An 18442-nucleotide genomic window follows, 5' to 3' on the forward strand; every position below is an offset into this window, starting at 1 on the left:
AGCAAGTCATGGGTCAATCATGTGATGGTTATTATGATTATTGTCCTTATTTGTTAATTATAAAAATACATTAAAATTAAACACATACATACATTATAATGGCTTGAATAGACCTCTTCTATGATTAGCATTGTTTTTAAATTTCTGAAGTAAAATTTATTTGAAAATCTAGTAGTTTAGCATAACTTTTTAATTATTATTTCTAGGGGGAAAAAACCCAAACGAGTCTGCAGACCATCATGACTGTGTTTCAATGTCAATATGTCTCTTAAAAATCAGATAGTAAGTCCAGGCTGAAAAAAATGTCATGTTGTGCAACTTTCACTAAAAATTCAATAATATTTATGAATGAATAATTTAAGATACTGGTAATGAATATTTTTTTTTACAATAGAAAAATATATTTTAAAACCTTTTTTGAAAATATTAACAAATTCACGGTGTAAGGGAAATATTTGATTAATTTTTCCTTAATTGTTACACCACATGACATTTTTAGAGTTAGTAAGTTTTAATTGAATTTTTTTTTTAACTATATGAACCGAACATACAACAAGAATAAAGAATATACTGAAGTGTGAACTGAATGTAATGTTTTCAGACATTAAATTGCATGTTATTTACAATTAAATAAAAATGTATTATAGTTTAAAGGCTAATTGTTTAGTAAATGCTTTGTTTTTTGTTTTTGACGCACTTAAGTAAAACTTAAGTATATCTTTATATGTAATTTCATAATTGCTTCTACTGTCTTTAAAATATTTTTAAAGTGTAACTGCTGAATATAACAAGCATTTATAGCAAACAAATGTATTTCAATGTCATTATTATTGAAACTTGTCATGTGTTTAAATATATTTTACCTAAACGTAGTTGCATTACTTTAAACAGAGCTCACGAGTTCACAATCACTGATAAAAGCTTGAACTGAGCCTCAGTGATCTAAACTGACAATGTCAAATGACAAACGCTCCTTCAGTAGAAATGTCTAGACTCAAGCAATCTCCAAACTCTTGGGCTGCTTTGTATATGCCATTACATTTGATTAAGCTAATATATCCCAAGCTTCACATAAGCAAGAAAACCTGTGGGAAAATCATATTTTGCTTGGCATGTTGTGCATTGGTTTTAATGGTGGTTTGATTAAATTGGGCCCATTGTCATGCCAGCGGAGAAGAGCAGCTACAGCGCCTTTGTTCTGCGTCCACACTGAGCGGTTTGTCCACAGCTCTTATCAATGAGACTGATTTGATTATGAGCTCATAAGAGCAAGAGCAGTTCTCATGTTTATGGTGCGCTCAGCAGCTCACAGCACAATGTCAGGCTGTCCGCGGGGCACTTCATGAAGAGGCTTCATTCTCTGAACTGCAGTCATGCCTGCTCAACCTATTTCCTTTATCTGTGATTTAATTGTGTTTGCTGGAGCTCGTGTGTGTATGTCTAGACCTTTGTCCTGCCCACGACCGAGCTGAGCCATAGGAAACATTTAAACACACTCATAGCACTCAATAATAGTTTATAATAGGACTTTCTGTCATATGTAAAACACAAAAGTAAACGTTTTGAAGAATGTTCATGCTGCTCTTTTAGGAAAGGCATCATAAAATGGCATACAGTGTCATTCACATTCAATTTGGCCTGATGTATCGAGTTTGAATGGCCATCTCACAGATGAGATTTCATAAGAAGATTATTGGGACTTATCTCTGTATGTGTTGTATTGGAAAGAGCAGTGTGAACTATTTTTGGTGACTAGCTATGTGTTGTGGTTGCAGCAAAATGTAAGGCTTATATTGTGTGTCATAATCACTTGAAACATCAGTATGAATGAAAACAATCCCTGTAGAGAGCCGGTATCAAATTACCAGGAAACAGAGTCAAACAGAATCCAATCTAACCTGATAATCTCTTTTATTTTCAAGCTCCTTTCCTCATCAGACAGTAGGTTTGACATTGAGTTTTTTATTTTGCCTGGATCTATGAATTAAAACAAACAAACAAACAAACAAACAAACAAACATTAAATATACAGTTCATGCAATCATACATACATACCTGAAAATGTCTATCCTGATATCATAATTAAGAAAAAAGAGTTCTTGAAAAGAAAACCTATTTAATAGTACTAATAATCTTACTTTTTTTTCAATTAAATTATTATTTTATGATTATTTTTGTTAATTAGTTTTATATATAAATGTATATATAAATTAATAATTAAATAATTAAATAAAAAAATCATAGGCTATATTTTCATGCTTTTTTTGCTAAAACTGTTAAATCCTTTTGGGTCTGTAAGAAATATATATATATATATATTCCTGTCATACAAAGCTTTTCAGGATCATTTCTCCACAGGAATGATCCACATGATCATTCAGAAATCATTCTAATATGCTGATTTATTGCTCAAGAAATAATCTAATATGTAATTTAATATTTTAATAAAAACCATAAATAATTTTTCAGGATTCTCTGATGAGTAGAAAGCTCAAAAGAACATTTATTTAATTATTATTATTTTTTTTGTATCAATAGTCTTTACTGTCACTTTAATGCCTCTTTGCTGAATAAAGTATTATTTTCTTTTAAGCAAGTATATGTTTAAAATGTAGTCTTGCAAGCCAGTGTTCATTTGTTTTTCTTTTTTTTTTTTGTAACTTAATTTGCTTTGTCAAGGCCCAAAAGGAATACAAAAACACAGAATAAACCCAAGTAATCAACATAACTTCTGCCGTGTCTTACATGTAATCTAGTAGAGCAGATGAAATTTCTGCTACACTGATTTTTATGGTCCATAGAGGGCGGCGTTGCCCTGAGGCATGCTGGGAACTGTAGTCCTGTAGCGTTGTGAATGAGCTCTAGCGGCCCCTCACAGCATGCTGATGAGTCAAGCCAATTAAACACACGCAGCCCGGGGCGTCCTGCCACTGAAACTACACCGCTCAGCTTTAACAACCAGCACCAATTCCACCCACTGCTTAATTGCCTTAAGTGGTTGAGCGCTGAGAAAGGGAGCTGATTTAGCGGCGGGGGGTCGTCATTTAATAACTCCTCATTTCCTTCATTTTACACAATTAGCATGAGTTATGTGCTCTATAAGGAGGCGATGTAGATGGCCATCCTTTCATGAATGTCAGCACTATGCCAAAGAGCCTCGGCCAAGAATTTGACCCCTGTGTTTAATATATGACTATGTGCGAGCTAATGATAATTGCGGAGTACTTGATTATGCGTCAGAGTTTCCGACGTGCTTGTGATTTAACATACAGTAAAGCAGCGTCTTTGTGCCACATAAAGGATGTATTGTCACAGATGACCAGCCATCAATAACCCTCATTAGTGTGTCTGAGAGTGTTCGAGAGCGATTGTTATTGTGTTCTGATGGGAAACCTGCTACAGCTGGAATTTGTGAATCACAGCGCAGACAAAATAAACACGGAATAATTAAGCATGGTTTTAACATGCACCACTGTTGATATGAGTAAGCCGTGTAAACCTACCAATAGACTGTTGTGCAGCCATCTACCCAAAACAGTGGTTTTCAACCGGTGACTCGCAGGTCTGTTGTACGAGAGTTGCAGATTGCATGGAAAAAACAAATGCTAGATGCAAATAATACAAAACAGCTAGCCATATATAGTAAACAAAAGACAGCAAAAGAAGGAAATGCTTTTTAACATCGAAGAAGATTTTGGTGAAAATGCATCTGTCATTTAGTAACAAATTAGACAGCTATAAGGTTGCTTGAAATTGACAAACCCTCAAAAAACAAAACTTAGGAGGTAAAGGTAAATTTATGACCCATATTATATTTTTCAAAATATACAAAAAATTGGCTAAAATATTTTGCTATTTTTGATAAACTTCAGTTACTTATATTTCCTCATACAGGTGCTGGTCATATAATTTTCAGTCCTTATTTGTCAGTTATAATCATCAAAATTAAAAGAAATAAACATTTGAAATATATCAGTCTGTGTGTAATGGATGAATATAATATACAAGTTTCACTTTTTGAATGGAATTAATTAAATAAATCAACTTTTTGATGATATTCTAATTATATGATCAGCACCTGTATATGTGTTTGGGCTTGTTGATCTAAATATATTTAGACAGTTGAGGGTTTAAACAAAATATATTTTCACTTTGAAAAATATTTTCATACAGCCATACTCTTTTTGTTATATTAGAAATATGTTTTGTCTAGAAAATACATATTTTTTTGGCATTGTCATAAATTAATTAAATATATAAAAATAAACATGTTTATTTATTATCTATATATATTAGAGAAAAATAAATATGACAATAAAAGACAAAATATGCAAATACATTTCATTTTAACCATCAAATACAAAATATATCTCCAAATTGGAAACATATTGTATAGTACATTTTGAAATTTAGACAGTTGAAGGTTTAAACAAAATATATTTTCACTTTGAAAAATATTTTCACAAAGCCGTTCTCTTAGGTTGTATTTGAAATATTCGTCATCCAGAAATACAGAATTTTTTTTTGTGGCATTGTCAATCTACATATAAATGAATTAAACATGTTTATGTATTATCTACATATGTTAATGAAAAATATGACATTTTTTCAAAGTGAAAACCTTTCATTTTAACCACCAGATGTCAAAATATATTTCAAAATGTACTTCAAGGGGCATGAAATTATATTAATATATATATCAAATGTAATATTGAAAAACACTATAGTTAAGATATAATTAAGTATATATATATATATATATATATATATATATATACACACACACACACACAAAGTCACTCTTTAAGGTGCAGTTGTGAGAAATAAAGAAATAAAATAGCATTTGCAACGCATAAAAAAATTAAGTAACAGTCGCAAGATTTAAAATCACATTTTTGCAAAACCACTTGAGGACCATTACTGTACAACTCCAGCAATGAGTGAAGGGAGGAAGAGAGCTTCATGACAGGGAAATTATTCATACCCTGTAGCCACCAACATTTATTAGGATGTGATCATCAGCTTCAATATGTTTGATAAGAACTTTCAGAAACCATTTTGCATTTTGGGACTGAATAAACATATGTTTTAGTGTACATTTCCCTGTGGTGCCACAGGCGACTGTAAAACTGTAAAAAGATGGAAGTTTATTGCGCTGTCCAACCCAAACAGTGCTATAGGGAAAACTTTTAACACCTTACTGGCTCATACAGAGCCCTATTGTCTTGCTCTTGCTTACATAATCACTGACATCATCACAAAGAGACTATAACATTTCTCGCACACGTTCTCACTCATCCAATCGCTCATTAATTTGTTCACTCCCTGCTTTACTCGGCGACTCGTGAACTGTGTGACTCAGAGAAGACGATCATTTGGGTTTTGTCTCTGGCTGAGGAGCAGGTATGAACATGTGAAAAAGGAAATGCAACACCCTGTAACAAAAGCTTTATTACAGCTTCTCTTCAAATCCATAATGACATGTGCGGTAAACGTCGCAAAGCAGAGTAAATTATCATAGCAGACATAATGAGGGAGGGTGTGATTGTTTATTTAGCTATTAGTGTGTTTGATTATGTGACAATTAGTTTGAACTCGTTGCTGTACACCCTTCAGATTTATCACAGAGTTTCTGTCAGATTTCCTGAGTTCTTGTTAATACTGGAATCTTTTAGAAGAATTTATGATTTGTTTATTTGACTACACTGGTACTGCAGCTAATGCCATGTTTTTAAAATTAAACTAGCAGAAACGAGTATATGCAAAGCCTAATTGTATATAATTATATTGTTTAATGTTTTTGAAAGAAGCCTCTTATGCTTAACAAGGCTGCATTCATTTGATCAGAAATACAGTAATATTGTGACATATTATTACAGTTTAAAATACCTGTTTTCTATTTTAATATATTTTAAAATGTAATTTATTCCTGGGATCAAAGCTGAATTGTCAGCATCATTACTACAGTCTTCAGTGTCAATGATCTTTCAGAAATCATTCTAATACGCTGATTTGCATACTAATATGCAGTTTAAAAATCAGTGGTAACTATTACATTTTTAACATTATCATACGGTATTTGTATGGATATCTCTTTAATAAAAAGAAGAGTGATTACTTGAATTGATAAATCAGTTTCAAACTGTTTTATGGAAACATAAACTTGCTAAAAAGAATCAGACTTCCCTTGTGAAAAAGAAATTAACATTAGGATACTTTTAAAAATAGTACTTATTACAGAATCAATATACTTTCATAGAATATACTTAAGTGTAATGCTTACTTGCTTGTTATTTACAATTAAATGAAAAGGTATTGTAGTTTAAATTGATATTAACTGCAGTTAGTTGCATTAAGTACATCTTTATGTAGTTTCATAGTTACTTTTATTGTCTTTGAAATATGATTCAAGTGTACTGCTGCTGAATCTACTAACAAGCATTGTAAACTAATTTAAGTAAACTAAAGTATACTTTATTGTCATTTCTATCGAAACTTGTATGTCATGCATTTAAATATATTTATAATTACACACTTTTAATGATGAATTTGCAATTCAGTACATTTAAAATATCTTAACTTTAAATGTAATATTAAAAAACAATGCAGTTAATCGAGTACTTTAGTTGTTAGTCAACACATTCAAACAAGTGTAGTTTTTAAAGCACAACCAAAGATTATTAAAACATGATTTAAATTGTACTTTAAACCAACGCTTATAATTTGGTTTTATTACAAAAAGCGTACTTAAAAGTGCACTTAAGTGTGTTAAGAAACAGTCATGAAAGTATACTCTCTTTATATACACTTAAGTGGCTTTTTATTTTATATGAAAATATCTAGAAATAGAGCTTTAAAGGGATACTCCATCCCAAAATGAGAATTTTGTCATTAATCACTTACCCCCATGTCGTTCCAAACCCGTAAAAGCTTTGTTCGTCTTCGGAACACAATTTAAGATATTTTGGATGAAAACCGGGAGGTTTGTGACTGTCCCATAGACTGCCAAATAAATAACAGTGTCAAGGTCCAGAAAAGTAAAAGCATCGTCAGAATAGTCCATCTGCCATCAGTGATTCAACCGTAACGTTATGAAGCGACCAGAATACTTTTTGTAAACAAAGAAAACAAAAATACAAACTTTATTCAACTATTCCTCTCCTCTGTCTCTTCCATTTTGGAAAATCTGAGCTGTACGCAGATGGCGTACACTCTTCTGTGTCAGCCGCGCCACAAGGATACGTTTTTTTACGTGTATTTACGCTTTGGTTTGAAAGCAAACAACGCATCAGCGCAGCGGACACAGAAGAGCGTATGTCATTGTCGCTTCATACCGTTATGGTTGAATCACTGATGGCAGATGGAGTATTCTGACGATGCTTTTCATACTTTCCTGGACCTTGACACTGTTATTTATTTGGCAGTCTATGGGACAGTCTCAAGCCTACCGGTTTTCATCCAAATTATCTTAAATTGTGTTCCGAGGACGAACAAAGCTTTTACAGGTTTGGAACAACATGGGGGTAAGTGATTGATGACAAAATTTTCATTTTGGGATGGAGTATCCCTTTGAATACATACAGACAGACACACATATTTATACGATTTGAAGTACAAACGCACACTCACAATTATATGCACTGCTCTGTCACAAGGATTCTCAGTGATGCTATTTCTAACTAAACACTGTAGTATTTCTGCCGCTCAGCTCTTTGAGTGACAGGTCATCCAGAGAGCTCATACAGTCTGTTAGCTTCCTCAAGAAACAAAAGCCGGAAATCCTCCTCCGCGTGCACACACACACACACACACACACACACACACACACACACACACACACACACACACACGCACACACACACAAACTGCAGCATAAAACAAAACACTCATTCATTACAGCAACGCAATTACACATGATCAAACATTTGCAGTCCACATGTGTGGTCATGTCGCTGGTAAAATTTAGGGAAGACGCACAGATTATGAGTATAATGTTCACTGAACTGCAACTCTGTAATGTAATGAACTCCAGTGCATGGGCCCGGCGCTCTGAACGAGCCATGAAACTGTACTTCAGTGAAAGACGGTGATTATGTGGCACTCTGTATTCTGAAAGGGTTCTGCACTGTTCCTTTCATCAGAGGGAAGAGGGGCTCTGTACAAAAACAAGCTTTATGTGTGGATAAAAGACATGACTGCCCTTTTGACTGTGCCCTTGAAATCCAGAACGGATGGAGGGAGAAATTTTGTGCTTTATTAGATATAGTCAACAAAAGAAGAAGATAGAGACAGAGAAAGATTTTACTCATTAAATGATCCACTGACAAAAGAGCAGATTTATAAGGCAACAAGAAAGCCAAATTCCTTTCCTTAAAGTCGCAATGTATTGCTGTTATGAATACATTTATATATAGCTTTAGCTGTAAGGTCATGTCACATGAGAACTGACTCTTTGACCTGCAAGCATGTGTTTATAGTGCAGATATTTTATTTGTTTCTTACAAACATGCAGCTTTTCGCTTCACAAGACATGATGGACTGGAGTGCTGTGGATTACTTGTGGATTATTGTGATGTTTTTATCAGCTGTGTAGACTCTCATTCTGACGGCACCCATTCACTGCAGAGCATTTACTGGTGAGCAAGTGATGTGATGCTACATTTTTCCAAATCTGTTTTCCATTAAGAAACTCGTCTACATCTTAGATGGCCTAATAGTGAATTTTTTTTCTATAGCTAAATTAAATTTTTGGGTGAACTATTCCTTTAAACCAGGCATGTTTTTATTCAGAACATCAACAAACATGTTGACACTTTAATTTTGTATTACCTGTTAGCATTAGGAATTTTGTAGCGGTTTGCTATTAGCCTTTATATACATTTGCATTTGCCATTACGTATTAGCCAAATTGTATTAGCATGCTTTGTATGCTTTTTGTTTTTCATTAGCCATTATGTGTTCTAAAGCTGTTTTTATTAGCTGTTTTTATTAGCCATAGCCATTACATATTAGGTGTTTTGCATTAACAGCTGTTTTTTTATTAGCTGTTTTGTTTTAGCAATTAAATATTAGCTGGTTTGTATTGCTAGTTGGTTTTAGTTTAGCTATTTGTTTTGTAGCTGTGTTGTATTAGCCATAGATATCAGCTGTTTAGTTTGCAAAAGTGTGTTTTGACGTGTGTGTGTAAGAGAGGTCTTCTCATCCTGTCTCACAGTAAACAGTTGCTTTCCCATGAGCACCCTCGTGTTCCTGTTGTTGGCCAGGTTTGCGCACACTGGGAAACATCCCGCTCCCTATTGTCCTAAAGGCCAAAGGTCAGGGAGTTTTTCTAAAGCGTTCAATGAGTGAGGTGAGAGGTGCGATGCAAGTCGTGATAAAGAGGCCTGTCCAGCCCCCCATGAAAAAATGTATTCTTTTTCTCTCACTCTTGTCTCTCCCGCTTTTCTTCCTCTTTCATTGATGATCAGATTCTGCTCTTTCAAGAGGACGGCAGGGTGGGGTTCTGGAGGAGCACAAAAAGAGGGGCTCCTCTGACACAATAGCACAACTCACCAATTCACCATCAACTTCCTGACGGGCCACAGTCAGTCCTGAGATTGTATTGAGCGCTTTCCCTCTCCTTGCGTGCCGGCTGGATGTCTTTATTATAACACACAGAGCACAGGGACGAACATCAGCTTTCCCACTGAGGAACATGAAGAGTAGTTTGACCTGCACTGAATGAATGAGAGACATCGAAGTTCAACACCGCTCAGGGATGTTCCGTCAGAGGATCTCTACACAATCCTTCAGCATTCTGACTTATTTTCAAATTGTTTGTAATATGACATTTTGTTATGAAACAGGGCATCATTTTCATACATGTAGAGGACAGCAGGACACACAGCATATTAGGAAAAGAAATTATAGATCAATATTCCTATAAAATATGAGATTTTTTTATCAAAAGTTATTACTCCCATTATTTTGCCTATGCATGTCTTTTCAACTTGAATTTATCAAAATTTATCAAATATTCAAAACACTTTTGTGAAAGTATACTCATAGTAGTGCTGTTATTTCAGAAGACCAGGTTTTCACAAGGATGAATGTCAAAATATTTTTACATGAATTTAAAGATGTTTCATTTTGCATTCTCGTGTTGAGCAAAATGTCAATTTTGTCAATTAAAGTAGATGTGATTTTCTTTTTAATACATTTTCAACAAAGAACTTACACAATGTAATCCTACCATTACTAAGACATCACAACTAACTAAACAGTAAAGAAAAGAACAAACAAACAGATTCGTTTTCTTCAACTAAATGTTGAATGACTCCATGTGTAGGCAAGCCCTGGCAATGTGCTTTCTCTATTAGCCTTTCAAAGCCTCTTCCATCATAGTCGTGAACAGACCAGATCATCATTTATTATCCCTGCCATGAATGTTGTCAATGTTGAAATATACCGCTGGAGTGTGTTCATCAATCTGTCTTAAGCTTAAACACACACACACACACTCCAGTACAAATGTTATGAAACAGCATTTGTGATCATCTTTGTGAGCATCGCACATTGCAAGTAAGTAAATAAATATTTGTATTATTAAACACAATGACTTGTGCACATGTACAGTGGCACTGATTGACAGGCAAATAATTCTTCAGCGGGATTGTAAACGGGAAACTGCTGGGACCTTTTGCTCTAGTTCTGACACTAGTTAAAGCCATTGAGTGTGTGTGTGTATGTGTGGGCCTCTCTCCTACGGTAGAGCATTAGTAGATGCCTGTGGAGTTTCACGGAGCACTTTTAAGCACCTGATGCTTCAGAAGCAGCACGTATCCCAGAATGCAGCAGACCTCCTGCAGGCGTGATCCCTGAGGACTCACTTCAATATGGACATCCTCAAAGCCTCATTTATCTTTTTTATGGCAGAGGGCTGTTTGATTTCCAGATGGGCTGTTTTTTACTGGGAGATTGGGAGCTTCCTGTAAGACGTACCCTTGGACTGGATGTCCAGCGACTGATGCAACACGTGCCCTGATTTGTTAAGTTGTGTTTCTCAGAGTGAGAGTCTGTTCATAGGATGAGTGAGTATAGGACTATCGATCAAATAAACAATATCATTAAATTAATCACTTGACATGCCAATTTATAAATTAAATTAATTGTGATTAGTTTGTAAAATGGGACATGAATTGGTATTTTAGCATGAATGCATTTATTTGTAAATAATTAATCAGACTGTCACACCCCTGGACTCATGTGTGTTTTTGCCCCTGTGAGCCAGTTTCTGTCTCCCGTGGTTGGTTAATTTGATTCCAGGTGTGTCTAGTTTCTTCCCCATGTGTTCCATGTCCCCATTAATTTAGTCATTCCTCTCACCTGCGACGCCAGTTTGAACATTGCGCACAGAGCGCCGTCGGCCGAGGACGGTCCCAGAGCGAATTTCGCCGCCTTCGTGGAGTGGACACTGGCAAGAAATGGATCTCCACTCCCCACCTGTTCCTAGGGATTGATCTCCAGTGCCACTCTGGACCCAGAGCCCAGCCCACCATCTCCCCGATGTTTTGATGTTCAGTCCACAAGCTCTGCCAGGCTCCCTTGTCCCTCTGGCTCCGCCTTGGTCTGGCGTCGACCATCCTGCGGATCCACATCTCCGTGTCGGTCACTGGCGCCATTGGTTCCTCCTAGGACCTCCCGATCCTCCCCGTCACCCTGGCTCTTCAGCTCTCCGCCTCGGGCTCCTCCTCCACCTGCTCCGCCGCCATTGGTCGGCCCCCTGGAGTTGGTGGCCATTCCTCCTCCATGGCTTCTCCCACCGTCGGCTCCACCTTGGGCCGTCATTATGGCTGTGGCCTGGGTCCTGCTGGGCTCCTCCTGCTCCAGGTCCCTCCTTCCTCCGTGGTCTCTGTCTGCTGGCCCCCTCCCGGGGGTCTGTCCTCCACCGGAACCTCCTCCCAAGTTCCCACCCATGCCTCCCTCTTTTTTTGACTAACATCTTTCTCAGCTTAATGAATTAATATTAAAAGAACTAACTTTTTTTGTGCTAGGTTAATGAAAATGCTATCAAATTTAGACACCCCCTTTTTTAAGATTCTTAGTTGTCTGGAGCTTAGCACAAACCTCCACTACACATCTAAAAAACACACAGGTCACCTTCATCATCAGACCATCAGAAATCCCAGCCTCAGAGCTCCCAGGAGAAGCGTGCATGAGGTGATGTGTATGGCGAGGCCACAGAGATCTCAGTGTGTGCGCTGGTTTCATATGGCCACTGGAGCACAATGAGAGCCACTAGAGTTTCGCTCTAAAATCTGGCTGGAGGCTTAACATATCACCTAATCTGGCACCGCTGGCATGGGATGGTAATTGCACTGCGTGTTTGTGTGGGTTGGAGGACAGCTGGAAGTGGTTTGGTGTGCGGCACAGAGTTTGTTTTCAGATCAGCTCTGAGGAAAAAGATCTGGCTGTTATGCAAGCGTCGCTTCTACGCTTTGCTGACAGTGATGGATATTTCGTAAGTCGCTGAGACAGAACTTGCCTGTTTGCATGAGTCTTTAGCTCAGCTTACGCTCAATTATCACTCCATTAAGTCGCCTGACTCTGAAATCACGGTGTCTTTAGTCTGGAGCTGACGAGCGCATCCAAAAGCTTCCTGCGACGTCTGTCCAGCTCCTCAAACAAACACAAACGGTGGCGAGGGTCAGTTCCTCAGCGCTGCGGATAGAGCGACTGATTTTCTCCTGGTTTTATGAGCACATAAATCTGCCTGGTGCCAAAGAACAGAAAAACAGGGGATTAAAATTCCCCTTTGGCCATGTTCAGGGGTCCAGCTGCACTAGGCTGTTTGTTTAACACAGCTGCACAGAGGAACAGACAGAAAGCGAGATAAAGACACACACGTTTGCCAACCAAAATGGCTTGTTTTCATTGGCAGGTACTCAGGTTTTCTCAGAATTTTGATTGCGCTGCTGCAGACTGACTGAACCTCGAAAATAAAGAAGAAGAGCTGATGGAAAAATCCTTTGTTTGACTTTCTGGAGGCACCTGAACAGAAATCCCATCTCATGCTGTTAGTGATGCTGTGAGAATCAAGAATACTCTCATTAGGATCGACTCGTTTGGGAACGTTCAGGTGTTTTAATGATAAAATGTTTTTTTTTTCTCTGTTAAATGGCATATTTCCATTTTGCATCGCATTGTAGACTTATGATGTGTGGCAATTTGTATATATCCATCCTAAATAATAATTAGTCAAAATAGTATATCAAAGGTGCTGATGATATTTTTACTGGATTATTGAACTGTGCATCTGTGCATATATATATATATATATATATATATATATTTAATAGTATATATATATATATATATATTATATATATATATATATATATATATATATATATATTTATTTATTTATTTTTTTATTTATTTTTTTTTGATAAAAATGCCCATAATCCTTGGTACATCAGAGTAGGAGGATGGTTTTCTTTCGACTTGAAGTAATATGAAATGTAATTTTTGAAGTTCTATTCATCACTTTAGCTAAATGCTTATGTCTACAAATTGAGCTGTGGTGCCCAAATGCAATTTATGTAATTTATATACCATTTAAAAAAAAAAAAAAAAAAAAAAAAAAAAAAAACACTCGATCATGTTGTTTTTAAATATAAGAATAACTTTTTAGTACAAAAAAATCTTATAATTAGTTCTTAAAATTTTATTTGTTATAATAATAAACAAGAAAATTATGATTCTATTTTATATTATAAATCTTTATATATAATTTATAAATGTGTGTGTGTGTATGTATGTATGTGTGTATGTCTATAATATATATATATATATCTAATATATATATATAATATATATATATATATATATATATATACATATACATATACATTTACATACATATATATAATTTTTTTCCTTCTTTCTATTATTTTCTGTCTTTTATTTTATTAATTAGAATTAGTTTATTTTCATGTGTGTGTGTTTGTGTAGAAACATGATCAGGATATGTGAAATCCACCTGCCTGCTGAAAAAAAATATATCATATTTAACAAATAATATTAAATCTTTCTTTCTTTCTTTCTTCTCTCTTTCTTTCTATTTTCTTGTCTCTTTCTTTCTTTGTTCTTTCTTTTTCTTCTTTTTCTGTCTTTCTTTCCTTCTTATCTTTCTTTCTGTTTCTTTCTTTTCCTTCTTCCTCTCCCAGTCTCTCCTCTGGGTCTCTTCTCATCACTCTCTTTTCCTCGTCTCGCCTCCTCTCTTCCTTTCCGCCGATTTCTTTTTCTTCTTCTCTTCTTCCCTCCCTTCGTTCTCCTTTCGTCTCTCCCCTTTCTCCTCCTTTTTCGTCATCTTTTCCTCTCTTCTCTCTTCTCTCTCTAGCTCTCTTTTTCAGTCTTCTTTTCTTTCTTACGGAGCCCTGCACATGACATGCAAAAAAAATTTCTTTCTTTCTTTCTTTCTTACGGAGCCCTGCACATGACATGCAAGAAAAAAATATAATTAAATTGTTTTCGCATGATTTACTAAGATGTCGTTCGTAATCCTCAATGTACTAAATGTGCACACGATTACTATTACATTCCCTCGATTTACTATTGCATTCCCCTCGATTTTTGCTAAATCGTGCGCATAGTATTTGTGTATATATATCTATATATATATTATATATATATATCTATATATGATATATTATATAATATATATATATATATGTCTTTGTAAAGTGAAATTTGTATTTTAGCTTTTATTTTTAGCTTATTTCTTGCAGCTCTTGCAGTGGGAGGTTTGGTGAAATCTACTTTGTTAACTTGGCAGTTACACAGTCTAATTCACACCCATTTCTACCACTCCTTCTTCACCTGTACACACACACACACACACACACACACACACAGAGCACCCTCATGAAGGCTAACTGACCGATGGTGCTGTGATAGATGAGTGTGCTGGGCCTGTTCATCTGCATTCTTGCATGCAGATTTTCACAGCTGCACAAAGGCTGTCTGAATCCTGCTCTTATGCTGGGTTTGGCTGAGGGATCGGCAGACAGAGCAGCTTGTCTTCAGGTGCCTGATTTTGCTTGCATTTGTCTGACTCTCATTCATGGATGGGTGTTGGGTTTCACCAGGCAGACACTTCACAGAGAGCATCTCATGTGTTGCAATAACAACCAGTCATGCAAGATTAAAAAAGCTTTACAGTATGGTAGCATCCCAATTTGCATGCTTATTGCTATGCAATAAAATTTTGTACTTACCCATGTTACTTGCAACAAAATTAATTAAATAATAAATTAATTTATTAAAAATCTGTATTTATTTTTGTATTTATTATAAAGTCACATTATTATTTTAAAATATCTAAACATTCCTTAAACAAAATTTTTCTTGTTTTTAGAAAATTTATTTAGAAAATTGTAAAAGAAAATTGATTCTAAATCTCAGCACTTTTAATGTATTATAATTCATTGTAATAAAACATTAATTAATTATATAATATTGAAAGTGAATAAAAGTGAAAAAGAAAGGGCTGAAGGGAATTCTATTATATATTATTATAACACATATATTACATTATAATATTATTTGTTATGAATGGTGTATTTAATTAACTTTAATCTTTTATCTAAACAAATTCAATTTACTTGTTTCCCCCTAAATTTCAGAATGTATTATTATATTTATTATATTATTATATAATACAAATTTAATTTATTAAACTAAACATCTAAACATCCTATAATCAAGATAAATTAGGGATTTTTTTTAAATCTCAGAATGTTTTGTTATATTTATTGTAATTCACTGTAATAATTACAACATTTATTTATTGTATTTTTATAATTATTATTATAATAATAAATTATTATTTAACGTATTATTATGTTATCAGTATTTATTTAACTAATTGTATGTAAACATATAAAAGAAGATAAATTTACAATGTTAGAATTTATTATAATTTAATTTATAAATACATTTATTATTAATTATAGTATGTATTATAATATTTATGATTATAATTTATATTATTTCATTGATTTGCAAAACTATTTAAGCATCCATTAAACAAGATAAATTAACTTGAGAAGCAGAATAAATATTTTAAATAATATAAATATTTTATAATACAATTGTACACAAATAGGTTTTCTTTACTTTGAGCTAAATATAACATATTTCTTTGTTGTGTTTTTGGGAGGTGAAACAGGACCTCAGCATATTCTTGAAAGGTTTTGTAAGATCCACTGACAAAGAAAACAAATTAGCAATGTGTTTTTTTTTTGTTTTTTTTTTTTTGTTTTTTTTGCACAAAGCATTTTATTCTCGTGTGTCAAAAATAGCCCGAGTGATATAATCAGAGCAATGTTTGTTTCCTGTTCTGTCCCCATTAGCCTTTTCCAGAACGATAACTCTCAGAGAAGAGAAAGAGCAACAGGTTACTGATATTTTTTCCAGCTCTCACCCGCAAGAACAGAAAGTGCTCTCAGAAGAGGACTAGGCCTCAATCTGCCTGATGCCTGAAAATGGTTGTGTTGTAATCTTGTAATTTTATGGTCTTGACTTTTAACACAGCAACACATAAAAATGATGGTTTCCAGACACGCTGCTTTATAGGGCAGATCTGTGTGTATGTTGGGGATGATATGCTGTAAAAGAGAGCCGGAGAGAGAGAGAGAGAGAGAGAGAGAGAGAGCATGGGAACAGGCATCAGGATGTGGTGGTGGCTCAGCGTTTCCCAAGACCAGCAGTAGGAAACAGAATAACTGGATCTCGCTGACCTCCTCAACTGCCCTCCTGACATCCCCTCAACTGCCTCCTGGGGGGCTCCTGTCTCAATGTTTAAAACAGACCGTCCAAACGTATCCTGCAAAGCTAAACCCAGCGTAGGAGCGAGGAGAAGAATGGAGGGCTGAAAGGAAGTTAAGCCGGGTCTGAAACAGCTAATCTGAGGACCACACAGATGAGGAGCAGAGCTCATTGTGTGTGTGTGTGTGTGTGTGTGTGTGTGTGTGTGTGTGTGTGTGTGTGTGGAGAGGCCAGCTGGGAGGTGGATGTTCTTCAATTCTGTGCTTGACCTGAGTCCCTGTGCTGACCTTAAGGGCAGGTGTCGGGACCTCAATGTGCTAGACATATACCTTCATTTGGTCCATACATTAACTGTTTCACAAGAGCTATTCACAAAAGATACAATGGTCCTTTCCAGGAATCAGGCTGCATGGGTTTTTTTATCAGTTCGCTGGAAAAACTAGTGGTTTAAAGGCTCTGATATACTCATGGTGAAATAAAAAGAAATTCAAAATACCTGAGTAACGATATAGACCTTATGCGTCAGAGAAACAAGCGCGCTGCTATCTTTAGATTTCTGTCCTTGAACATCCGTTTTGGTGGTAGCTCTGTAGCATTGCTGCTGAAGAGTAATGATCTGGTGAAGTGGAATTACATATTGTAGAGTTAATTAAATTTATCATGAGCATTGTAATGTTTGAAGCGGATATCATAACAACTGTCAGTAAATCACAAATTTTTAAAATAAGCGATTCATTTACATGACCTTACGTTCGCGCTGTGGAAATACAAATGGAAAACAGAAGACAACAAGGGGCGGCGCTGAAACTGGACAGAGCTACATGAGGTCTTTACTGTTAAGGTGTGTGCACACCAAAAGAAAATGTAATTATTTGCATCAGTAGTTAACATACAAAGTCAATGCAAAGATCCAACAGATGCGAATACGCACTGGGCGACACAAACCGCGATATTCACCTTAATCAGGTCTTTTGCACAACTCTAGCAAAAAATTGGATGATGCATTGTAACACAAGCCAACCAGCAAAGAGCTTACTGACACCTCCGATCCCGTGAGTAATCTAGAGCGAGAAATGCCATGCCAGTATTTGCTTAGCTTTTGGTGTGCACACACCATTAGTGCAAAACCCAACACCGTCTTTGAGATGAATATGTAAATATAACATATACAAACATATATCATTTTATAACAAAATAAACACACAACAAAAATGACAGCATGGGAAAACAGCAGTTAAGAAAGCATCTGATCATAGAGATCTCTACACTCCAAGTTCAGTACGTCACATTTAGGTCATGTGTCCTCCAAAGTTTTTTTTCCCCGAGGCTAGTTTTTTTCAGTTTTTTTAAGTGGGTTCGCTGTGTTTTTTTGTTACGCCAGGAGGTTGATGAGGCACTCTGTGTTTTATTCCCAGCACAGAGACTGGAAGAATGTTCAACTTTGGGTACAATGCAGCACTCATTACTGTCACTTTTTCCCTGGCCGTCCAATCACAGTGGAGGAGGAGGGGCAGGACTAAAACCAAAGCAACCAACCATCACAACCTGCTTGTACAACAGCAGCAGTCGACAACAAGAAGCATGATGGAATGGAACAAAATCATTTAAAACAAGGGCCAGAGCAAGTACTTCA

The sequence above is a fragment of the Cyprinus carpio genome, chromosome B8 (assembly GCF_018340385.1).
Source record: "Cyprinus carpio isolate SPL01 chromosome B8, ASM1834038v1, whole genome shotgun sequence".
NCBI lineage: Eukaryota > Metazoa > Chordata > Actinopteri > Cypriniformes > Cyprinidae > Cyprinus > Cyprinus carpio.